The sequence below is a fragment of the Canis aureus genome, chromosome 1 (genome assembly GCF_053574225.1).
Source record: "Canis aureus isolate CA01 chromosome 1, VMU_Caureus_v.1.0, whole genome shotgun sequence".
NCBI classification, from domain to species: domain Eukaryota; kingdom Metazoa; phylum Chordata; class Mammalia; order Carnivora; family Canidae; genus Canis; species Canis aureus.
The window spans coordinates 55,408,980-55,435,464 of record NC_135611.1 but is presented as its reverse complement, the minus strand read 5'-3'; the positions used below and the strand labels follow the sequence as shown (position 1 = coordinate 55,435,464).

The 26,485-nt window shown below is 46.8% G+C and overlaps 1 protein-coding gene across 3 annotated transcripts in view; it reads right to left on the bottom strand.

Moving 5' to 3' along the window:
• The window catches only part of CCR6 (C-C motif chemokine receptor 6), a 28,087-nt gene extending 6,517 nt beyond the window's left edge, over positions 1-21,570 (bottom strand). Inside the window, exons 1-2 of one of the 3 annotated variants that reach the window (XM_077899712.1) lie at positions 21,333-21,570; positions 10,198-10,293 (exon numbers count right to left, since the gene is read on the bottom strand). The gene's annotated coding sequence lies outside the window, so the exon portion shown is untranslated. Of the gene's footprint in view, positions 1-10,197; positions 10,294-12,221; positions 12,734-21,332 lie in introns of those variants that run through there. The other 2 variants (XM_077899708.1, XM_077899709.1) reach the window with 2 other exon arrangements.
• Between the last annotated feature and the right edge of the window lie 4,915 nt (positions 21,571-26,485).

Sequence of the window (26,485 nt, the reverse complement as noted above, 5' to 3'; positions counted from 1 at the left end):
TGATGAGGATTAAAATACACACATCAATTTTAATTCTACATTCTAGCAATATTTGGCACATTTGGCAATTGAAACTGGAAAAAAATTATTATAGCATCAAAAACAAAAGAAACAAACTACTTAGAACCACCTCTTAAAAATCAATACAAGAGGGCAGCCCAGGTGGCTCAGCAGTTTAGCGCCACCTTCCGCCCAAGGAGTGAGCCTGGAGACCCAGGATCGAGTCCCGCATCGGGCTCCTTGCATGGAGCCTGCTTCTCCCTCTGCCTGTGTCTCTGCCTCTCTTTCTCTCTCTCTCTCTGTGTGTCTCTCATGAATAAATAAATTTTAAAAATCTAAAAAAAAATCGATACAAGATTCCCATGAATCTTGAAAAGTATAAAACATTGCCGAGAGAAATTAAGATCTAAAAATATAGCAAAGGTATATCAGGTTCAGGGTAATTCAACATTAAGATGTTGGTTCTCTCCAAATTGATCTACAGATACAACACGATCCAAATCAAAATTGTGGCAGGATTTTTGGAAGAAACTGACAGACTGATCCTGAAATTGATATAGAAATCCAAGGCATGGGGATCCCTGGGTGGCTCAGCGGTTTAGCGCCTGCCTTTGGCCCAGGGCGTGATCCTGGAGACCTGGGATCGGGTCCCACGTCAGGCTCCCGGCATGGAGCCTGCTTCTCCCTCCTTCTGTGTCTCTGCCTTTCTCTCTCTCTCTGTGTCTATCATAAATAAATAAATAAATAAATAAATAAATAAATAAATAAATAAATAAATCTTTAAAAAAAAAGAAATCCAAGACTTTTAGAAGAACCAAAACAATTTTGAAAAAGAAGACCAAATTATAAGATTCGTACCATCTGATTTTGAGGCACACTATGAAGCTGCCAGAATCATGAGGGTGTGGTACTGGTAAAGGGATAAATACATAAATCAATGGAACAGAGTAGAGTCCAGAAATAGACCTACACATCAATGGCCAACTGATTCTTAACTCAGGTGCTAGGGTAATCCAATAGGTAAAAAACAGTCTGTTCAATAAATGATGCCAGAACAACTGGATGTTCACACATAAGAAATTGATCTTTTTACTCATGTGAAAAAAAAAAAATAAAAAAAAAACCTCGAAATGAATTCTAGATCTGAATGTGAGAGCCAAAACAGTCTAAGGAGAACAGAAGAGGAAATCATTGTGCCCTTGAATGATAGATATTTCTTATCTAAATTGCGAAAGGCAACATGTAAAAAAGTACAATAAAAAATTGATAAATTGTAATTGATCAGAATAAACTTATGCTGTTTGAAAGACACTTAAGAAAATGGAAAACAGACCATAGAAGGGGGAAAATTTTTTGAAAACTTGAATCCGATCCTGATTGTATCTAGACTATACAAAGAACTTAAAATTCAACGTCAAGAAGACACGACTCGGTGAGAAACAGGCAAAAAATCTGAGGTCAGTTCATCAAAGGAAATCCATGAGTGGCAATTATGCAGAAAAAAACATGTTCAATGAGATTAGTCATTAGGGAAATGCAAATTAAAACTGCAGTGAGATGTTGTTTCTCACCCACTCGATGGCTGAAAGTCAGAGGCAGACAAGAGTCACTGATGAAGACTGGAACCATCGAAGCACTCGCGCTCCCACGGTGGGAATGCAAAGTCACGCAGCCATGTTGAGAAGACAACAGGGCGATGTCGTATTACGTCAAACATGCACTTAACCATGTGAACCAGCAACTGATTCTTACGTATTTAGCCAAGAGAAATGAGATTGAAAGACTGGTACTTGAATGTTCACAGCAGGTTTATACTTAATGGCCCCGGATTGGAAAGGACCGAAGCTTCTATCAGCCAGTGAATAGATAAGCGAATTGTACCATCTCCATGATAGAACACTGCCCACCAACCAAAAGGAGCACAGTACTGATGTGCGCTCCAGTGTGGGTGATTCACAAAAGCATTTTGCTGGGTCAAGAATCCAGACATAGAAGACCATGTACTGCGTTATTCCATTTATGTGAAATTCTAGAAAAGGCAAAACAAGAGTGGTGGAAATCAAGTCAATGATCATCATGGGTCAGGGATGAGAAGAGTCTGGCTGAAGGGGACAGGAGGACGTTTCCGTGGTGATGGAGACGTTCCGTATCAGGATTGTGATATTGGTGAGCGTTGGTCAAGACCTATCGAATCGTACACTTCAAGGTGGTGACATCCATTGTGTGTAAATCATACCCTGTTAGAACTAATGAAGTGACTGCACACAGTTCATACGAACGTGCCGGTTCAGAGAACAGGTGCCATAGGTCAGAGTCCTCACCAGGGACTGAGGGGTTGTGGCAGGTTCGTGAGGAGGGCAGGACCTGGCATAGCCCCTGAAGGAGGGAAGGCACAGACTGGGGTAAGAGGGATGCAGGTGAAGGGCGGGGGTGGGAACAGAGTAGCCAGGGAAGACATGGCTCAGGGGCTATGGCTCCTGATGGACGGACCGCATGCCAAGCCTCGGGGGCCATACGGGCTTCTCAGTGAGAGACGGTTGGGTGGGTGGAACACGGCGACATTCGATCACACGGAGGCAGGTGGCTGATGAGGGAGCTGGCCCCAGCTGTGGAAAGGAGACGCCCCCGTGTGCTGTGTCCTCAGCCCCCAGCTGGAACCCCACTTCAGAAAGATGATTTCTTTAGACACCCTGTGACGTATGATGGCTTCTGAATTCAAATTTAATTCCGTTCAACAAGCATTTACGAACTGTCTGTTGAGGATGACACTGGGGGTACAAAGATGAGTCAAATGTAAGCTCCAGCATCAAGAAGCTCTCGGGTAGACCGATCGTCATAAAACCATGCAACGCGAGCAGCAGTCCTGAGAGGTCCAGAAAAGCAAGTGACTGGCTCCTGGCGAAGAGAAGACCAGCGTCCAGATAGGCTTCATAGTAGGTGTTGGCCTGAGGAGCTGGGGGCAGCCCTGGGCGGGGGTGGGGGCGGGGCACACTGGCCAGGTTGGAAGGCACATGGTCTTTGCACCTGCTCACTATGAACAATCTATGAATCTGGATGGTGGTCAACTTAACGCTGTTGTGGTTAAGAGTCAGCGTTCTCAATATAAAATACTGTTGTCAAGTTTACGTGGATACCAGTTATTGGAAGTGATTCAACCTGCCCCAGACCACCACTGTTACCACAAAAATCATCCCAATTGTGTTAAGGAAATTATATCGGCATCTGGGCCACCACAACCTGTAGAGAAGCCCGTACATGTTTAGCTCAAATAAATTACCTCAGATCTTGAGTAGCAAATACCACTTTTTGGAGAAAAAACAAATTCTGGACTTTTTTTTTTGCTACAAAAACTGAGATGGCAAAGTCATGAAGACATTTTTGAAGACCTTCTTCATGGAACAGAGGTGAGATGTGCTATGTCTTATCTCCCAGAGTTGGCAGGAGCCTCAGGGGAACGTCAAGCCTGTCCGCTCCTGGCTAAGCCAACAAACCCACAGTCATGAAGCTTGCCCCACCTTGTTTTTAAAGCTCATCAATCTCTCTCTCTCTCTCTCTCTCTCTCTCTCTCTCTCTCATATCTTTGTTATCACCACCAATCTTACCAGGTCCTATTTTGCAGTCATTCGATCACATATAAAGGCACTGGGCTCAACTGATTCTTAAAATTGAACTTGCTTATCTTTGAAAGTCAAGTATTTCCCACAGACGGGAATACAAACACGTCTACAGAACCAGTTGATATGAAGAGAATCTGTGGGACGAACTGTCCTGAATTGTCCTGGGGAGGAAGTGTCGAAGCCTCTGAAGGGAAACCATGAGGACAGCTGAGAAATACTGCTCTATTCAACCTGGTTTTGCAGAGAAGAGCCTTCTTTCCGTCTACTCAGCTGCCTTGACTCAAGTGTTGACTGTTGCTGCCTCAGGGCCCCACGATCACTGCCTGCCTGAGCTTTAGACCCTCACAGACTTCTGGCCCCCTGGGGCCATGGGGTCTCACAGACGGCCCACCGTGCCGTTATACCAAGTGAGACACAGGAGCCAGGAGGCCCAGATCTGGTGACTGATGTGCGTGGGGTCCCACCAGAGAACGGACTGTGTAAAAACTCTCAGAACTCGTTTGCAGAAAGAGAGAAGATTAAGGCCTCTGGTGGAGCCACACATCTGGCGTTGATGCCAGGCCGGATGCTGACGTGGGTTAGGAAGGGTGCTCGGAGAGCCCGAGATGGAAGTGCTGAGCACTCGGTCGGGGTGGCCCGCCAACACTCCAAGCCTGTTTGTCACGGTCACTAGCCTGCAGAGCAGGAAGGCATTGTAGACATTGCAAATCTATGATTAAATCTGAAATTTGTAAGTCATCAAGATGTGCAAGTATGATCGAGGGGAAAGGCAATTAGGTGGTTTACTGGTTGGGTGACAGCCCAGTAGAAGACACTTACTGGCACCATGCTGTGCTCTGTCCTCAGCCCTGTGCTACCTGTTATTTTTATTAATGTTAAGGACAAAAATAGAGGAGGCAGGCTCATTAGGTCTGAAGATGATAAGATGCCTACAACTATAATTATTATCCTGGACAGCAGAATCAATATGAGAAAATTCTGGACAGAAACAATGAGTCGAATGTAATGCGATAGAATTCAGTGGGGAAATCGGAGGTTCTACACCTGGATTTGAATGGTCAGTTACACAGATACAAAATGAAAGCTTAGCAGCAGGATAGATGTTAAGAGTTTTATTTGATAGTCATTTCACTGAAAGACGACTGAATCTCTACAGCAGGTGCAGCACCCGCTAACCAAGTGTCTAATGAAAGGTCCCCTTCATGTACATCATATCTCCCCACCTGGAGCGCGTATTGTTTGCGCACTTACTAACAGACACACTGTACTGATAGGGTCAGAGCGTGCAGTCTGCAGAATCAGGGCCCCAGGGATGTCCATGCCCTCGTCCCCAGAACCCGAGAAGACATGCCTTCACACACCAAAAGGGCCCCTGCAGATGGGACTGAGCATCTGAACCTTGAGATGGGGAGATAACCCTGGATTATCCGGGTGGGTCTAGTGTAGCTCTGAGTCCTTACAAGTCGGGGATCTTTCCCAGCCGAGATGGAGGAGGGAAGGGAAGAGATTCGAAGCGTGGAAGGACTCAGTCCATCATTGCTTTGAAGACCAAGCAGTGGGTGGCCTCTGTGAGCTGGGAATGGCCCCCACAGACAGCCAACATGAAAAGTGGGAATCTCAGCCTGACAGCCCCAGAGCTGAATTCTGGCCACAATTTGAGCAAGGAGACGGATCCTCCTTCAGAAACTCTAAAAGGAACGCAGCCCTGCCAAAGCCCCCATTCCAGCCTGGTCAAGACCTGCCTGGACTTCTGACCTACAGAGCTGTAGGGCACTCGGTCTGTGTCATTGAAGCCGCTGACTTTGTTATAACAGCAATGCAAAACTCGAACAGCGCTCGGTAAATGCATCCTGTCAAAATTAACTTGCTTTCTTTTTAGGCCAAATCAGTAAAACCATAAGGTTTAGAATGAGATAGATGGTAGTTCCACTGACTCTGCTCTGGTCAGACGTACGCAGTAATGTTGATTGTGCTATGGGAAACATGAGCAACTGGAATCAGGTGAGGCCCAAGGGCCAGGTGGAGAAGCCACCACCTACACACTTTGCATCCAACTACCAGTCATCTTGCCTAAAAAAGAATGAAAGTCAGGAAGGAATGAGGTCATCAACTAACCTGCAAGGTTTATCATATGAAGAAGGGTCTAGCCTTACACTCCCATGAGCAGAATTTACATAGACAGATTGTGACCTAACAGCAGAAGAACAAGTGGACCGTTTAGCAAGAATGGCACCGGCTCCCCTCCCCTTGGGAGAGGCTTCTCGGTCAAGCACGGGTAGATGAGTCTTTACTGAAAATGTGGCTGTGAGGTGGATCAGACCCACTGAACCAGAATTTCTAGCAATAGAGCCCTTTGAAAAGGAAGGCTTACCAGGAGGCTGCACATCCCTCCTCCCAGCTGGGGCCCAAGGGACCCTCAACCCCGGACCAGCCCTCCTTGGAAAGATGCTAATGGCATTTGCCGTGGGACAGAAACCTGAAGGTCCCTATGTAAATGTCTAACCATACTTTTCAGCAGACTATACCTGTGCACCCACAATCAACTGCATATAAACTGGATTTTATGGAGTGGGAGCGCTGGCCACTGTCGGATAGGAATTAGGCATCCAGGGATCTTCTACTTTTATGATGGGTGGGTATAAACTGGGGACCTTTGAGAACAACGTTCTCACATACACTCTCCACAACACTTCGTGTTAATTTGTAACTAAAACCCACTGGCAGTGAACCCTGTCTTGTGGTTTGGGGCTCCTCCAGGGGAGGTATGTTTTCCTGTGCCTGGTGCCCGCCTGCGTCTTCTGAATCCTCAGACAGGTCTGATGTCAAGTGAGATGTGTAGGTCCTGTGGGCATCTGCTCTGACCACTCAGCTCTTGGAGTCCACACACTGTCCACAGTACTGTGGCCCACATTCATGTGTGGAAACTGCTGTCCTGAGCAAATCCCAGAGCATCAGTATAGACCAGCATTTAAAAGTGAGTTTCTAGGAAGGCTCTGGGTAGAAAGAAGGGAGGGATATTGCTCCGTGGTTACATACGTTTGAGAAATGCCATTACCGCATCCTCCTCTTGGATACTGACACAGCAGTTTCTTAACAGTGGCTCTTCAGAGCCCTGCTTGCTTGAGCAATCCCAACTTCCCAGATCCATTCACCCACAGAATAAGAGCCGGTGTTCTTTGGAAAACACTTCTAGAAAAGCTGACCCAGAGGAGATATCCATTAATTCATTCATCTCAAGAGAGGGCTAGGTGCCAGGTGCAGACACTGTTCCCTGTGATAGCTCAGTCCCGGTCAGGGCCAGCATGCAAGGGTGCCCCGAGGCGAGTGGGTAACCCATCTTAAGACGAAGTCACGTGGGCAGCCCTGGTGGCGCAGCGGTTTGGCGCAGCTTGCAGCCTGGGGTGTGATCCTGGAGACCCGGGATCGAGTCCTACATCGGGCTCCCTGCATGGAGCCTGCTTCTCCCTCTGTCTGTGTCTCTGCCTTTCTCTCTGTGTCTATGAATAAATAAATAAAATCTTTAAAAAAAAAAAAAAGATGAAGTCACGCATGCTGGTCTCCTCAGTGCCTAGCGTGGCATGTACCTAATCACTCAGAAATGACGGGAAACAGAAGGATGCAGGCCTGCAACTAACTCCTGAGTGATTCTCTTCTCATAGCAGGCATGCTTGGAAATGAAAGTCCAATCATGCCTTCGTGGGCTCCCTTCCTGTTTTAGAGGCACATTAATGATAAGTTAAATCTCTTGTGACTTTTGCATTTAAGGTTTGAAGCTGGGCACCTGGATGACTCAGTGATTGAACATCTGCCTTTGGCTCAGGTCATAATTCCGGGGTCCTGGGACCAAGTCTTGCATCAGGCTGAGGGGAACTGGCTTCTCCCCCTGCCTGTGTCTCTACCCCTCTCTCTGTGTCTGTCATGAATAAATAAATAAAATCTTAAAAAACAATAAAGTTTGAAGCCATATGAACATATTAGGCTTCTAAAGGAAAAGCAAATGTGCCAAACCCCAAGATTACATGTGCACATGTGGTAAATGTGAACACCCTGCTTTTCGTTAACATTTCAAAGATGTTGTTGCCACACATAAATAAAAGCATTACTTTTAAGAAAAAAATGAATATTACTTAGAGTGACACTTTTAAAATAGTGTTTAAAATGTTCACTTATACTTTCATTGCAATGAAATAATGTGATTTCCTAATACAATTTTTCTTAGATACCACAGGCAAAAGAATCTCAGAAACTAACAGCTTATCAATTGAGTCATTCAAAAATGAAATGAACAGGAGCACCAGAGTGGCTCAGTTGGTTGGGTACCCAAATCTTGGTTTCAGCTCAGGTCATGATCTCGGGGTCATGGGATCAGGCTCAGTACTCAGTGCAAAGTCAGCCTGAAATCCTGTCTGTCTGTCTCTCTCTCTGTCTCTCTCATTCTGCCCCTCCCCTCCACACTCTCTCTGTCTCTCAAATAAATAAATAACTCCTTTAAAAAAATGAAATGAAGATCTGGTAATACATGCCCTAAAAACCAGACCCAGCCTAGGAAGCCATGGAAAGGGTGCCAGCCCACCCTCTACAGTTTAGGAGAAGCCAGACAGTGGTCCATTCACCCCACATGCAAGTGGGCTCAGCACCTCTGTTTCTGAATTCTGAGGGCTTTGGGAATTCTTCAGTCTTGACCAGAGGCAGATGAGAAACATTTCAAGTTCTTAGGAGCTAGGGTCCTAGCCGGGAAGAGTTAATTGATCCAGGCTCAGGCCAGCTGTGCTCTGCCGGGACCTGGAGTTGGTGGCGTCAGCCAAAGGGGCAGCAAGAGGGAAGTAGGAGCACCTAGAGAAGAGACGAGGTGCAGAGAAAGCAGAAGGGGCGGCCAACAGACCAACTTCAATCATTTGTCCTTTGGCCAATAACAGATTCTACCCAAGAAAACCAAGTATGCCAAAAACATCAAGAAGACTTACCAAAGTACTATCAGCAAGGAAAACAGTTAAAATTTTAAAGTTGATAACAAGTTTAGCAGTTTGTTAAAAATTAAATGAAAGCAGAAGATTTTAGATCTGTGCTTACTTTCATAAATAGTGACAACCCTATTCTGAACAAGAACAAATATGAGTGTGCGTGTCATGAGTGCGTATACACCTGTGTGCATACGTGTATGTGTGAATAGGTTATGTGTGTATCAATGCATGCATGTATTGCTATATGTGTGTGTTGTATGAATGTGGTGTGTGTGTATGTTGTGTGCAAATGTGCTTGTGTGTATATTGGTATATTGGTGTGTGCACATAGGCGTGTGTGCATGCACTCGTGTGTGAGAGCATTGTGGGGGTGTGCTGTAAATTAAGCTGTCATTGCCTCCTGGACACCAAGGTCGCTGCTTGACATCTGTTATCTCTCTTAACAAAAACCTCTTACAGTAGACGCTCTACCCATTTCACAGATGGAAGACTAGAGGACTGTTTGCTCTTACCATCCTAATTCACTTTGTCGCCATGGGATCTTCCTGAAGCGGCTGTGAATTCCCAGAAGATCATAAATAACATACACATATTAAAACCTTTTAATCGATATCAGAGTCTCTTATACTGCCATGGCAGGCATTCAATAAATGGATGTTTTCTCAGTTCATTTGAATTATGGGTGCACAGTGTTTTATCCTTTTTTAGCTATACATCAGCCAAGCTGAAACTCTAGGCTGGCTTCCTTCTGCTTTCGAATAAGAGCAGTTAAGAGAGAAGCCAGAAGGTTTTTTCCAGTGATTTGTATATAGGTTTGTAAATTTTTTTTCTTTTGGTTTTTATTGCTTCTTTGGAAGCTCACTTTTACATTTTCTATTTTTGTTTGCAGAAATCATATTTTTAATTCAGACTTTGCATTTATCTCTTGAAGATGCTAATCTCCACAACCTCTGTTTCTGCTTTAGGGGAAATCTACTGCAGACTCTCTTAAGATGATTACGTCTTCTTTTGTGGCCATGAGATCCTGATCATTATGGCATTTGCAACCATTATCAGAGCATTTTCTGTATTGCCCTGAGTCTCATAAAAATCTCCACCTCATCAATTTCTCTTAAATAACACCTTACAAGCTCCTTCCCATTCAACCCCCAGCTACTCAAGATGCGCACTCGCTATCTACCATTGCACAAGACCATTTTTTGCTTTGGTTTCAAAACATTTCTCAGCCTAGTTTTTAGCTTTTCAAATATTCTGTATACTTATTTAAATAAATGATTGCATTTCACTCAAGACCACTGCCCTGTGGGTATTTAACTGTATGAAGAGACAATGCCCAAAAACCATCCCCCAAGCTCTAGTGCAAGATGGTGAGGATAAAATCACTCACTGCACACTTGGAGGAAAAGCGAGATTCTTGAAAGCACAGTCCTGTTCCTGTTCCTAAAACCAGAAGGACAATATCTTTGCAAAAGCAAGACTGTTTTATCAAGTGCATTCATCAGGCCTGCATTCTGGAATTCCTAAGAGTCAAGCACCTCCACTTCTGACACCCCCTTGGACAAGGGTATCCCAGAAATGAAGATGCTTGTGAAAGAAGCGAGGGGCTGGGCCATGCTCACCTTAGAAACGCTGTACTCCGACGGGAGTTGTCCTGCTGTGCTCCTCCTGGAGATGCTTCACGTCACCACTGTGATTCTCTTTACAAGATGCAATTTCTGATAGTCATTAAGAAAAAAGCAGTGAGAGACTAGAATTGGCCAGACGCAAATTGCTGAACTACCACTTCCTACTTAAAAGTAACGCCTATTTGTCCAAATGCAGAAGGTTAACTATATATATCCTGTAGGGTATAAAATAATCATATGACTCCCTGGAAGCGGAGTCACACCCATGGGGGAGCTGAGTTAAAAGGACAGAATTCTGGGTGGCAGTGCTCCTCAGAGTGACTTTGAGCTGCTTTTCTACTCGTGGCAATGATTTGTGCTCAAAACTTCTCACTCCTTTGCCTAATCATTTCCCATGAATGAGGACACTTTGCAAACCGCGTAGACATGTTTGGGAGCAGGTACATGAGACTGTGGTTAGGACAGCCCCTGGAGCCCCTGTGCCTGGATTTCCCCCAAAATCTGTGCACCCACAGATAGGCTTCTGACCCTGTGGGGATGCCACAGTTCCTTCCTCTGTAAGATAACGGCCACGTGGTTCTTGCCTCAGCATATCCTGAGAAATACAGGGTCCATCACTGTGAAGCAGTGAGAACAGTGCTCAAGCAGAGAGAGCATGCTCTCAACAATTATTAACTATTATTATGTGATTGGAGGTAAAAAATACAAGTCCCTAAAAGCTGGGCAAGTGATCTTTATGAGATGGCAGGTGACAGATCTGAGTGCCCTGATGTTAGATGTAACAACTGATGATTCACTTGGGGAACTCATTTTTAGGTGCAAGTGATTTAAAAAACAGCAAAAAAAAAAAAAAAAAAAAAAGGAAAAAAGGAGAAAGAGTTCTGGAGCCATAAAGGTGTTAAAGATGTTGATCATCATACAGTGTGTTGCTGTGAATCGAGTCTTAGGAAATACCAAAGGCTTTATAGCAAAGGGACCCAAAGATCCATAGCACCCAGGCCCGGGGCAGCTGGCACAGCCAGGCCCGTGGAGCCTGCATCTCTGCTTCCTTCCTAAGCTCTCTGGGCACCCACAGCCACTCGGGCCTTACCCCGCACTGCCTGCACAGATGCTCGTCAGCCCTCATGCCTTCCTCTGGCCCCCAACCCTGACTGTCCCTGTGCCTGGGCGAGCATGAAACATGGAGCCTGTCCCCTTGGCGGCTTCCCTTGGGGACTGGCCGGCCGCAGCAGGTCTTTTCCTGGCAAAACTGCTCATTCCCTTCGTCCAGCTCCACCCCTCCTCCAACAATCTGCTTATTCTGTTTTTTTTTTTTTTTTCCCCTTAGCCTATAGAAGAAAAGTCTTTTTCTGTGTGATCCTGAGCCACTCACAGACCTTGTGGTCACAGAGATCCCCACGTCATGGTCCTTACCTGACAAGAGTCCTTTTGAATAAAAATCCCTCCTCTGTACTAATCCTGAGATATTGCTCTTTGACAGAGCTCACAGTGTCTATGGATGCAGGGTGCCCTGTCCCCTGTTCTGTTTGAGGGGAACACCTCCGTGTGACTTCCCCCATCGCCCCTGCCCTGTGGCAGGCGGAGGGTTGGGTGCAGAGAAAAGGGGAACACCTCCGTCCGCGTCTGCCCTCCCTCACTTCATCATCATCCCCCCTCTTCACCACCTCCTCGACCTCTGAGGTTCTGCTTCTTGCGGTGGGTGGAAGCTGCTGGAAGGGCTGCAGACTGGGGGGCCCCAAAACCCTCACAGGGGAAGATGCAGGCCCCCTGGGGACCTGAGGAATGCATGTATCCTGCCCTCGCCACCCTGCTAACATCTCCTTTGATGGTCTGGTTCAGCAGGCAAGTGGGAAAGTAAGCCCTTTGGTAGCAATTACAGCCCTGGACCTGGTCTGTCTTGAAAAAAAAAAAAACAAGGAAAGGAAAAGAAAAGAAAGGGAAAAAAACACAGATCTGACTGTGCTAAGAATGCCCCCTCCCTGCAAAGAGCCAGGAACCGGGAAAGCGGCCCTGTGCACCTGTGGCCAGCACATGGGCCCCTTTCAGAAGCAGAGCGCAGGGAGGCCAAGGTGGGAGAAGCCTCCGGGGCCTGGCCTCCTCCTCTGGCCTCCTCTTCTGCCCCCAAGGAGACACGGATCAGCAGAGCATTAGGTGCGACCGCTGAACAGCTCAGGGCCCGGCCTGCCACCTTCTCCTTCAACCACTCCAGCTCTCGGGCCGCCGCCCGGGGAACTCACTGGCCTGCACGGTGCGTGCTGTGCTCCTTGCCCAGTATTCCTTCCGTATGTCGGAGCAAATCCAAATGATACGGCGTCCTTAGGCAGCTCAGACCCATTTTGTGTTCATCTCTCTAGAAACTGGCCCTTATCAAAAATCCCGTGGAGTCTCACCCTCACGTGATCTTCTTTAAATTTAAAATTGTGTTGCTCATTTGCATAGACATTGTGAGCTACACAAAAGCAAGAAATATGCGGTTATGCAGGCCATAGAAACAATCTTGACAGTAACTGTGAAAGTTTATTGAGAACAAAGTCCGATTGCAGTTTGGCAAATGAATATCCTGTCCATAAGGAATTGTGTTTGATTGTGGAGCTCTGTCTGCCGTGGTATGAAGATGATGGGTGAGGTCCGAGCTGACCGGCAGGGACTATTTGTCCCAACTGCTGGATGTTTTGGCCAGAGGACCCCCCACCCCCGCCCAGAAATGAAATACGGAAGCAAGGCTTTGGCCAGGCAGACACAGCAGAGACTACAAACTGGCTCCCTTAGGAAGGAAAAAGTTAAAAGGACAAAAAGGTACTTGGGAAATGTGTCTAATTATGAATAAACAATGTCTTAAATTAGAAGAGCGATAAGATCATAAACATCTCAGCGATGGCAAGCAACAATTGGGTAAAGGAAGTTTTCTAGTCAAATTGAGTTCCTCATGGTGTTTCCTTAAAAAGATGACACAGGATTCAGTATGCTTTCAATTTCCAAAGATGATTGACACACAGACAGCATCTGCCGAAGTGCCTGGGGCTGTAAGAGTTGATGCCCCTTCAACAGTTGGGGAGGCTCTTGGCCCTTGTTGACTTAGCAATTCCCATTAAACAATTCCACTAGCCACTGTGCAGGTCCATGACACAGGCATCTGCAATGTTCCTGAGAAACACGCCTGAGTCTTGTTTCGGGTGGCCAGTGTGCTGGAATGGCTGAAATCTAGCCGATCCTGGTGTACATCCTGTGATGGTGCTAGACAGGAAGGAGGCCACTTTCTTTTTGTTTACGCCCGATATGGTATACCGCTCACATGTCAAAAGGTAAAATCTAATTTCCATCTTCTTGAAACTAGATTGGACTTGGTGGCTCGCTTGACCAATAAGATAGAATGGAATTTATCTGGGATTTCTGAGGTGGGGTCACAGAAATGCACCTCCCCACTGGGCCTCCTGGGATGCATGCTTCCTTTGGGAACCCAGTGGAAACCACAAAAGAGGAGGTCAGATGTAGACAGCCTGGCAGAGAGTTCTGGCAGGGATCTCTGACACCAGCCAGCCCGGTGGAGCCTTTAGATGAATCGGGTAGCAGCTACCCTCTGACAGAAACTGCACCAGAACCACTCACCTGAGCCCAGTCAACCCCCAGGCCACAAAAGATGATGAGGATGACGATGATAGTAATAATAGTAATAAATCATTGTTTTGAGCCACAACTGCAAATGGCTTACCAGCAAGTAGATAACTGGAATGGTTCACTACTTTTCATCACCCTATACCTCTTCTGAAATCATAAAGTTGTATTAAAAATGGTTAAAAATCATAACAAAACATACAATTTGAAAGAAAGAAGAAAAAGAAAGAAAGAAGAAAGAAAGAAAGAAAGAAAGAAAGAAAGAAAGAAAGAAAGAAAGAAAGAAAGAGAAACTACCATACCCAAGAAAGGCAGCAGTTAGAACAGGTGCTGGAAGTGGGGGGATGGGAAAGGGAGGGAGGGAGAGATCTAAAATGGTAATGTTGTTGGAAAGGTAGGAGTGGGAGACATTGAAAATAGGGCATCCAACGTGGCAGTGGTTTGATCCAAGCCACCTTGACGTACCTCTTTTCTTCCATACAAAAATAAGAAAATGTTACTCATCGAATCAGGTCAGCAAGTTCTCCGGTTAGAATAAAAGTGCATTTTATATGGGGAATTACCAGCTTTGCTGACATCTTAAATTTTAGAATTTACAAAGATTTCAAGCTGTACGTCCTTTGTGTTCACTGCCTGCTATAGCTTTGGGCCTGCAGAGTTTTGACACTCTATTACTCTCTATGCCCTGAAGTATCTGGCCTGGAAATCATACTCCTAAAGCCACCCCAACCTAATTTGCCTCTTATAAGTTCATATTTTCAGATAACTACCACATGCGGGATACTATGTACAGGTATAGGATGCAATTTATTTTCAGCTTTTAAGAAACTTACACAGGTGGAATGCAGAGACAAATCCCTGGTGACACCAGCACTAACGGGTGTGCCAAGGCTGAATGTGATTCATCACTGAGAAGATGGTATTGAGAGGTGGAGAGTTCAGAGGAGGGAGGGAGCACATGCTCTAGCTACTGCACCAGTCTGAGCAGTCTTTGTGAAAAAGGGAGGGCTGGTGCTCAAGCAGGAGGGATGAGGAATATGTAGCCAGGTAGCCCCAAGAGGCAAACAGCAAGGAAAGCACAGACATGGGTTGGAACATGAGAACAGATGGAGGGATGGGACAGCAGGGGAGCTTTGTGAGTTGTGGAGGAGCAAGTTCACGGAATTGACTGGAGAAGAAGCTATATGATGCCAGAGTCACAGAGCAGAGGGAGGAATGGTAGTCTAAAGATGTGTACCTCGGTGCTTTGGCACATACCTTGACATTTCCCTTATTCTGTGACATTAATCCTCACAAAAGATAGGTGAGGTGTTGTCAAACTGAAACTCAGAGAAATAGAGCAACTTCCTCAAATCCATACGCTTGGAGAGTCAAGGCTCAAAGTCATATCATCTGATCCCAAAGTTCATGCATGTTAAGGAGATGTTTTGAAAAATTAGTAAGAAACAAGACAAAGAAGGAAGTAAAATGATGCCAAATTTTTCATCTCAGTGGGACAGATAAGAACTGGACGGTTATTTCTAAGTTTCTAACGTACTCCCGTGGAGAAGTTACAGACACTGGCTGAGGGCGAGGAAAGGAGTTTCACTTAAGGTACACAGAATGTGAGGAAATGAAGGCCTGTGTAACTGGAGACTCTTGACATGACTTCAGATCCATCCCAGCCACATATTAGCTGTTTTTCAAGTTAATCTCTGGGGTCTGTCTCTTCAGTGATAAGATAAAGATCAGAGATTTATGAAGGACTTTTGTGAGCTAAAGGCACAGAAAGTGCATATCACCTACAGTATTTGGCCCATAATAATAGCTGATGGTGGTAATGGTGGTGATGGTGATGGTGCTGGTGGTGATGGTGGTACTGGTGGTGATGGTGGTATTGGTGGCAGTGGTGATGGTGATGGTGGTGCTGGTGGTGATGGTGGTGCTGGTGGTGATGGTGGTCCTGGTGGTGATGGTGGTGTTGGTGACGGTGGTGATGGTGATGGTGGTGATGGTGATGGTGGTGATGGTGGTGATGATGTTGTTGAGTCCTAAATGAGGAGCTATAACACAGATGCAAGGATAGTTCTGCACAGAGAGGTTATAATTGAACTCAGAGCAAGAGTTGGTTGAGCATCCAACTCTTGGTTTGGGCTCAGGTCATGATCTCAAGGTGGTGGGATAGAGCCCTGCATCGGGCTCCATGCTCAATAGAGAGTCTGCTTAAGATTCCCTCTCCCTCTCCCTCTGCCCTTCTCCCCATGTGCTTTCTCTCTCTCTCTCTCTCTCTCTCTCAAATAAATAAGTCTTTTTAAAAAGTTTTCATTATTCACCCTAGTGGTGAGCAGACAAGCACCTCCAACCCCCACATGGGACCCATGGGACCCAGTTCTGGGTTCCCAGCAGCGCTGGGTACAGATACAGGCCTCTGGCACAGCTCCCCTCTCCAGCACCCGAAGCTCTGACTCAAGTCACTGTCTGCTCAGCCGTCAGGCACAGCCCACAAGAGCGGAGGATCTCCAGGCCAGGGTGAACCAGCAGAGGACCCCTGAGCCCACAGGGACGGGGCTCAGCCTTTCACGCCAGCCTCGACCTCCTGGCTCTCCCTGTGGGGCTACCGGGATCGGGGCGGCCGGCCACCCTGGTTTCCCAGGGAGTGGAAATGTCAGTGCTGAGACCAGCACCGTCCTAGGCAAACCAGGAAGGGTGGTCACTGCAAGTGTGATTGAAGTCACGGCCCCAAGGACTCATGGCTGGCCTCGTCCTCAGAGTTACCAATGGAGAACTTGGGCCAAAAGATATGAAGATGGTTCTGTTGAGAAACAGGAGCAGTTCTGAGGTCATCAGGCTGCCCGGTCACAGAGCACGTCCCCAGACATCCCATGCAGTGGAGTCAGGAGATTGGGCAGAAAGAGTCTCCTGCATCCTGTGCCCAAGAAAAGGAGGGCTAAACTCACAAGATTAATGTGACCTAAAAAAATGGGGTTTAAAGCTCAGACTCCGACCACAACATCTAGAGTTCAGTGTGAAAAGTTATGAGTTTTCATAAGTAAAAGTGAGAAACTATGACAAAACTGTGATGGGAACACAGCCTGGGATGGAAGACACTGAAATGGGGGTACTGGTTGCTGGAAGAGTTAGAAATAGAAGAAATGTCATTTTGTTTCAGACGCTTTGTGCTTTCCACACATTTAACAAAAATGAAACAATTTCTAAGAACAGGGAAATGCCTATTGTAGCAACTACTACAGATACCACTGCTAGAAAAATCACGCCTTCTAGCTATTTCCTGCCCATCCTCGCTGAGTGAGCGCTCCTGTCATTGCAGTTTCTTTGTCGGTGTCCAGGACGGAGAACAGGCTGCCTGGCTTCGAGTCGCAGGAAATGCCGGGATGGCTGGCCAACCCCCCCCCCCCCCCCCCCGCCCGGCTAAGCACGGGGAAGCTAGAGAACATTGGATTTTTGATCCAATGAGACAATCAGCCAGCTATTCTTACAATAGCTGTAAGAAGCTCTAAAACTAACTTCCAACTCTTTAAGCACTGGTCTCTCTCGGGCTTGAAAATACCACAAAAGTCTTCCAGGAGGGCTCAGCTGGTTTCAGCAAAATACAGAGCGAGGATGACAGAGGGCCTCCTAGCACTGAGAGGCCCGGGCCTGGGCCTCCAGCAGGCCCGGGCCTGGAAGGACGGCGAGGCCTGGGAGGCCGGGCTCCGATCCCCCGGCCACCCTGCGAGCCACCCCGTGAGCCCGGGGGAAGACACGCAGGGCCCAGAAGCACTGGGGGCCGAGGGTGGTGACTCATTTCAGCTGGGTTCACAGAATCTGAAAAAGCTCAAGCTGACAAAAAGACCGAAGAAGACTGACTGGTTTTACCATATTTGCACTTAATTATACGCACAAAATTGTGCACGGTGACTTCCCAAACATCTCTGCATCCCCAGAAAGAAACGTGGGAAAGCAAATTGGGACGTCCGCTCAAATGATCTTGGTGCTCGATAAGCCCCCCATCACCTCTCAAGGTGCCTTCCCTGACCCTGGGAAGACGTCACTGCCTCAGCTCCTCGTGGCGCTTACGGCGTGTGACAGGGGCCGGGTGCCCAGCACAGGCCCGGGGACCTCACGGAGTCATTGTGCTCCCCAGTGCCCCAGATTCACTGCCTGCGTTCTCGCTCTGAGGGCAGCACCAGGCTGACAGATAAAGGAGCTACAGAAATGACAAAGGATGACATCAGGACAGACGGTCACAGGCGGCTCCCTGCACCCCCCACACCCACACACGCCCTACACAGACACCCCCTACACACACACACACCCTGCACACATACCCCCATATACCCCCCACACAGACCCTGCACAGACACCCCCTACACACACACCCTATACAGACACTCCCCCATATACCCCACACACGCACCACATATACCCCACACACACACCCTGCACAGACACCCCCATATACCCCACACACACACCCTGCACAGACACCCCCATATACTCCCCCACACACACCACATACATATATACACCCCCACACACACACACACCCTGCACATACACCCACACACACACACACCCTGCAGATACCCCCTACACACACACCCTGCACAGACACACCCATATACCCCACACACACACCACATACATATATACACCCCCCACACACACACCCTGCACATACACCCACCCACGCACACACCCTGCAGACACCCCCTACACACACACCCAGCACAGACACACCCATATACCCCACACACACACCACATACATATACACCCCCCCACACACACATCCTGCACAGACACCCCCCATTTACCACACTCACCACCTACACATACACCCCCACAGACACTGTACAGACACTTGCCCACATGCCCCCACACACCCCTGCACACATACTTCACATGAATACACCGCCCCCCACACACACACACTCACACCCCAGCCCCTCCGGGAGCACAGCAGACAGCTGCTTCAGTGGTTTGGGCCTGACAAGGGCCTTGCTCATCTCTGCCTTGTGTTCACGGTGTGGGCAGCAGCCGCAGCCACCCCGTGACACCTGCCACTCCCTGTGCACTGTCACCTGTGAAGCTCCAGGGGTGAAAATGCGGATCCTGACTGGCAGGCTGGCTGGGGCCTGGGATCCTGCATTCCCAGCACTGCACTTGAGCACGAAAGATGCTCAGAGTTCGAGGTTCATGAAACTCACCATCCGCTCACCGTCCGCTCCCCCCTGGAGTCTCAGATGGTGGGGCGCAGGGAGGAGGGGGGCGCGGTCGGGGCTGGCAGGAGCCTAGAGGGCTCACAATCCCGAAGCCTGTCGAAGGAGAGGGGTGCCGGGGGGGTGGGGGGACCCAGGGGCCACACCCACCTCTGTGCAGGACACCCCAGACCCCACATGGGCGAGCCCTGCTCTGTGACGGGGACCCTTTGCTGGACGAGGCCCTAGGGCACCCAGGGCAACCATCACCCAGCTCCCTGGCAGCTGCACCTCCCCAGCCACAGCCCCTGCTTGTCACCTCAGCATTTCTTCCCTGAATGTCCCCTCTCCTGCCCACCCTCTTTCACAGCCATGCTCTCTCTTCGTGCGGTTCTCTCTGTCTCTTCATATTTCCATCTCCTCATTCTACTTCCCAAACAGAGAATGCTGGAGAGGTAAAAAGGATTGTATCCATTTCGGGAACCCTTGGTCCCCTCCGGTGTGGAGTCCCTTCCAGACTCGAAGCCTGTGTCCGGCGGTCAAGTGGCCTGAGCACGGGACGAGGTCCTGGAGGCTGAGCCTGCTTCACCCCGCAGTTCGGCAGCCCGGGGAAAGCTACTCTCCATCAATTTTCAGCTAAGAGCCAGGAGTGATCGGGTGCAGATTTATATTTTAAAGTTTGAGACCCAATCCATGAAATCCCCAAACAGGCCTTCTGGTGAAATCGCCATCGTCCAGCCCTGCCTCTGATGCCCTCTGTGGTCCCAGCTACAGATGCGAGCATTTCCCCTCTGCACCGGTGATGTCCCAGATGGGGCGTAGACATGGCTCACATACTTGGGGCCCCTTGCTCATCTGCATTAAGTGACCTCAGGTCCAGCATATTGAGTCCTCCTAACTCTATCCTTCCATCCCAACTTTTAATGGCAGCCTGTCCATCCACCTAGTGCACTCAGCGTCAGACAACAGCAGGTGAGGCTTTGGCTTCCAATAAGCTCTGGGCTAAGGAACCAAGCAGCCCCACTTATTAGAATCGCACCCAAAATCAGAGCCAGTACCTCTGAGTGTGCACCTGAGGGTCTCCCCTGGGAGCAAAACTCACAAGGCTCAGGGTATAGGCTTTGTGGTCTTTATTTTGGTCGCAGTCTCTTTTGGGGTTCATTTGCTTTCTCAGTGCATCTTAGAGAGTTTGTATTATTAGATAAGAAACCTCCATATGAGGGAAGGCTCATAAGGTATAAGATATTTAATAACAGCAAACATAACACATGACTAAAGCCAATATCTCCAGTACTGTCACAGCTGTGTCAATATTGTCACGTAAATGTGGTAACAGTATTTTTTAAATGGCTTCGATTCATTAACCCACAGCGCAGTGAAACTCATTGCCACCCATTTATCACTTTCACTTGGAAGATGATGTTATCACAAGAGCATCTTCCCATGAATTGCAGCACGGTGAGTTCTCTTGACCCAGACCCAGGAGTACGGCACTGTGGATACGTGCTCACACACAGCCTCACACGCTCAGCTCCCCGGAGCTGGCTCCAGGCTCGCCCACCATCACCTTGCTGGCCAGCACCCGACTCTCTTCTCCATCCACATAGGACTTGCTCCTGCCCTGCCCCTGACCCTTCCCTGCACTTCCACATCAGCCCCTCCCTCACTCAGCCCCCCCCCTCCTCTGTACCGCATCCATGTGTAGATGCACCAGCACACAGTCCTGTAGCACAGCTGATCCCATGGCACGTGCAGTAAGGTGGACAGATGGTGCTTGGCTTGGGTTTAGAGAATCCGGATCCCTCCATTACAGTTATAGATGACTGCTCTATACAGATGATTGCTCTTTCAAAGGTGGCTATTTTTACTATGCTTTACTAGGTTCCTTGCAAATGCTACAGGCCTTTCAACATACGAGCCACCATGCGTCAGGTCACAAGCCTGAAGGTCATATTTAGATGAAGGTCCTCTCATCTGTGTGAGACGGAAAGAGCACAAACTCTGGAATCAGACAAAACTGGAACTCACATCCCTCCCCTGCCATACACTGATGGCATGACTTTGTCTAACTCCTCAATCACACCCGCCTCCCAGGACTGCCATCAGAACCCCCTAAAATAACACACGAGAAGTCTCTAGAACTGCATGCAGCACCTGACTCAATAAAAGCGTTCTTCTCTCTCCCCAAGGCATGATCAGAGCTGTCTAAATAAGTGTTCCATCAACATCTGACTTGATAATATGAACTTGCAGTATTTCTTTTACCCTCAAGGCATGATACCGTTATTAAGATCACACAGGTACAATGCTTTCTAAATTCCAAAACAAAAAAACTTACCAATAAAGAAATAGCTTTTTGTTCCACAAATGAGCAGCCACTGAGTTTTTCCTTTAATTTTCAGATTTCCTAAATCTTTGGATTTCCCTTCAGCCGTGTAAATGCCCTGGCCTGCTCCTTGCTGTGTGAGAGCATAGATAGATGCGGTGCCACTCCAAGGGCTCCGCACTTTGGATGTCCTTATGCTCATTGCTCAGCAACCTTCTCAAGTGAATGCTCTCTCATTCTTTGCCCACAGGCTGAGTGGTGTGGTGAACTGCCTCACCACAAGTTTTATTCCTCCAGCACATACTTCAGATTGTATAAGGGTAACAAATAAAGTGGAGGAAGGAAGACAAGTTTATGCAAGTAGGTCACTTGATAATTTCAATTTTAGATATAAATCCTTTTTGTTTCAGAATTATTAGTCTGTGGAATATTTTTTTTATTCTTCTCGGAAATTCCAAATCAATTAGAATGATTCTAAGCTTCTCTGAAAAGCTCCACACAATACTGAATGAACTTTATGACCAACTACCCACATTCCTATTCTTAAAAGAATAAAAAACCCAAAAAAAATATGACTAATGCTTTTATGGTAAAAATATAACTAGAGAACCTGCATGTCACAAATACTGTGGGCCTGTGACCATCTCCGAAAGAAGGCATAACCCAGTTGTAAAGGAGAAATCCCACCCAATTTGTTTCACTAACCTTTTTTCTACAGCATGTGGCTATTATATCATAACCTGACCTATTTATTTAGGAGCAGCAGAAACATGGGTTTTCATAGCCCTAGTGCAACTGTCAAAATTCAGTTTGGGAATAGCCCCTTGTTTGAAGGGTAATCTGAGTTACCTTCTCCACCTCTCTAAAATAAGCAATATCCAAGCTACAAATGCCCCAAGAAAGGTCTCAAACTGGCCCTTGATACAAAACACAAGACTGTTGGGAAAAGTGACAACATACATCTCTGGTTTGTCCATTTCCTTTCTTTTTCATGGGATCATAAATAGTACTGTTAATATCAATTAACATTTGTGTAATACACATCAGAAGGTATTTTCACATTTATCATTTTGTTTAATCCTGGGAAGTCATTTTGGTAAAGTATTTTATAAGTAGAAATATTTCACAGATGGAAAGAAACCAGCATATAGAAATGTTAAGTGATTTGCATGAGAGCATATAAGTAAGAAATAGTGGATTCAAAACGTAAGACCTGGCTCTTCTAAGTCCTCCTTACACCAGACCCCAATTTATTTGTTCCTTCAGCAAACCCTCACTGAGCACCTACTGTGTGCTTGGCACTTAGTTTATAGGCAAAAGAGTTGTAGCAGTGAATAAAACAGACAAAATCCTTGACCTCATGGGATTCACATTCCAATCATGAGAGCTGGACAATAAACAAAATCAATAAAAAGATATATAGTATGATAGAGGGTGATAAGTGCCTTGGAGACACATCCAGGAGGGAGGTCAGATAGAGATACAGCTGAGAAATTATAAGTAGAATAAACAGGGAAAGATTCACTGATGAGACAACACTTGAACGGAGCTCTGAGAGAAGGGTGCAAGTGAGCCATGTGTTTACCAGGGGAAGGAGGATTTCAGGATGAAAGAACAGCAAGGGTCGTGTCCCCTGAGGCAGACACCTACTTGACATGTTCAGAGCTCATGTAGCTTCAGTGAGCCAGGAGAGGGCACTGGGAACGGAGTCAAAGAGGCAAAGAGGTGATAGGACACAGGTCATGGAGCTGTGCGGTTCATGGTGACAATTTTACCTTCCTGTCAGGGTGAGATGGAAGGCTAGTGGAAGATTCTGAGTGAGAGGATCTCACTTATATTGTAAGGAGATTATTCTGGTGGCCATGTTAAAAATAAATGAGGGACAACCGGGGTAGGAGGGTGGGGGGCATAGGGATGAGGACAACTGTCCCAGTGAGATATGATGGGTCTATTTTGGAGATAAAGCCAACGGGATTTTCTGACAGACTGAACATAGTGTCTTGAGAGAAAGGAAATCATAAAGGATAACTCCAAGGTGCTTGATGGGAACGGTGGAGAGATGGCGTTCATCAGTACAGTGGGAAGTGTTGAAGAAAATGCAGGATAGGGGCAAGGGAGACTATCAGAAAGTTGGTTAGGGACTTGAGAAGTTAGGTAACAAGTAGACCATCCCAGGGGTGACATCTAGCACACAGGTGTTTATTTGAATCTGCAGTTCAGAGAGAGTACTGGGCTGGAGGTGTACTTTGGGGGGGGGGGCAGTCATGAGCTTATGAGGTCACCCAAGGAGTGGGTGTAGATGGTCAAGAGAAGAGCCCCAGGGCCTGAGATCTGGAAGACAAGTGCAAATGTGTTTCAAGAAGGAGAGAAGAATCAACCATGTCAATGCTGGCAGATCAAGCAACGCAAAACTGAAAAAATTGACCACTAGACCATTTAGCAGCATGCAAATCATTGCAGCCCTGACACAGGTTTTGTTGAGTGGTGTAGAGAAAAAAAAAACTGACTATAAGAGAGTTAAAGACAGGAGAGAATACATTTATCTCAGGAAATTTGCATGAGGGAAAGAGCTAGGCAGTAGCTGGAGATGGTATCAGAGTCAAAAATATTTGTTAAGATCCAAGAAATACAGGATGGGTTTGCATATTGGTGGGAATAGCCCAGTAGAGAAGAAAATGTTGACTCTGCAAGAGAGAGGGAGGGAGAAGTGCTTGCTCTCCATCATCGAGTAGACCAAGGCAGCTGGGCAAGAGTGGAGGGAGGGGCTGGACTGGGGCGGGGAGGGGGCAGCTTTCCCACCCGGGAGTCACAGGCAACAAGGCAGGGGGCAGGTGGGGGTGGGGGTGCGGACGTGCTTGCGCAGGCTTCTTCCTGACTGTTCCTCTGTTCTCAGTGAATAGGAAACCACGTCATCCCCTGAGAACAAAGATGGAAAAAGAGATGTCAGGGCTTTGACAAGAGAGGAAAAGGGATGAGGCAGCCATTTAGGGGAAAGGATAGAAGATCCTCTGCTGCCAGGCACCACCAGCCTGCAGTCATACATTTGAAGTGACACCAGCCACCACCATTGTTTGCTACCTTTTTTCTACATATTCCGTTATGTGGGAGGAGAGTTTAATTCAAGTGGAGCTGTGGTTTAGCCAACTGAGTAAGACAGAGAATGTGCCAGTTGGTGGAGAGTGTGTGCGATAAAACTATTATACTGCCTTCTAACCACTGCACCCAGAACACCCTAGTGACGGCCCAAAGACAGACTAGTTGAAAAAGATGGTAATTCCAAACTCTTGGCTCCTTTTAAAAATCTATGATGGGGGCACTTGGGCGGTGCATTTGGTTGAGTGTTTGACTCTTGGTTTCGGCTCAGGTCACGACCTCAGGGTGTGAGATCGAGCCCCGACATCGGGCTCCTTGCTCAGCACGGAGTCTGCTTGAGATTCTCTCTCCCTCTCCCTCCTGCTCGTGCTCTCTCTTTCTCTCTCTAATAAATAAATAAATCTTTCAAAAAAAATCTATGATGGTCTCTAACACCAAAAACATTTCAATATTGTTTTACCTTTTATTAATTTTGGCCCTGCCAGTTCTCAGGGCCACTGATTATTGAATTTTGCTGTCATCTATAAAAGCAACACCTTTTTTCACCCTAACTTTCTTTTCTTATGCATCTAGTACATTCTAATACTCTGATATTTAGCAAACAAACCTGTGTGCAATATAGTGATATCCTTGATGATAATAATTACCCATCAGACTGTTTATACTGCATATATATTTCAGAAAGGGGAAAAAAGCTACTTTAGCAAAAGCTATCTGAAATTGCTTATTCATTCTTGGGCAGTAAATAGATTGCTTATACTAGCAATCTTGGGGTTGCCTGCCCTTATTGATATGGAAAGCTTGCTAATGGCCGCTTTTAGACCTCAAATATAGGCCCAGAGACTTACCTGGGCTGGGCTTTGGGAGACATTATTCTGATAAAATAACATGAATTTGGGAGCAGACACTTCCAGTATCTGATTTTAGGTTGCCCTGGCTTTTTCTGTGATGTAGCCAGCACTCCAGAATCCTTAAAACTTAGGGAAAACCTTGCTAGATACATTCGACATACATTAAAGGTGCTCAATGGAGATGAAGCAAAGAAATGGTCTTGAGAATTCAGCACTGAAACCAAAATTACTGTGGCTGGGGGCCAAAAGCAACATTAGAAACCCAGGGACATGACCACAGCAAGGCTCTGAGCATGCTCTGGACATGTCCTGCCACGGCCCGCATCACAGTGAGAACCCCCATGAGCTACAGATAGGCAAGAAGTTGGAAGGTGATTTTGAGTTCTTCTCCACTGGGATGGCTTACTTGACTTTTTACTGCCTGGAATAATGGGGTTATCTGAACATATGGAAATAAGCAGAACTAGTCTCACCCAAAACCCAAGGCCCACTTCTAGCAAACCCCAGACTAAGATTGTACAAACTCGTAAACATTGTCCTGAGAAATGTATGCTTTTATTGCTTTAATATCTACATTGTTTTTTTCAATACATACAATAATATTTCCAGTTAAGCATTTTGTTTTGCTTTGTTGAAATACATAACTGTAAGGATGCCAAATAGGGACTCTGATAGAGTGAGCCACAGAGCCCCGTGGCAGTGAGCTTCCTTAGTGTTTCTGAGGAGACCAGTGCTGGTCACAACATCCATTTATTCTGAAAGAATAAAATGGGCCCAATTTCTGCCTCCTACAGCCAAACCGAGCAATGTCGTAGGATGGCATTATTTTTATTTTTTTTTACATTTTTTTATTTAAATTCAATTTACCAACATATAGTATAACACCCAGCGCTCATCCTATCAAGTGCCCCCCTCAGTGCCCGTCACCCAGTTACCCGATTGTCCCACTCTTTTTCAACAACCCTATTAGTGATAAATAACACTTGTGTTGCAAGGAGAGGGGCGTGCTGCTGTGTGCGGGGATTTGGAGATTCAGCATGAGAGTGAAGAATGAAGGCTCTTCTGATCCTCAAGGTAACAGCTTCCCTTCATGTGCATTAAGGTCTCATTATTTAGAACTGTTGCCTCCCAGCACCCATCGTTGCATATTGAGTTGACATAATTATTACCTAAAAGAAAGTTCCAGTGATTAGAACAAAAAGACTCAACCTTTCATGTGCC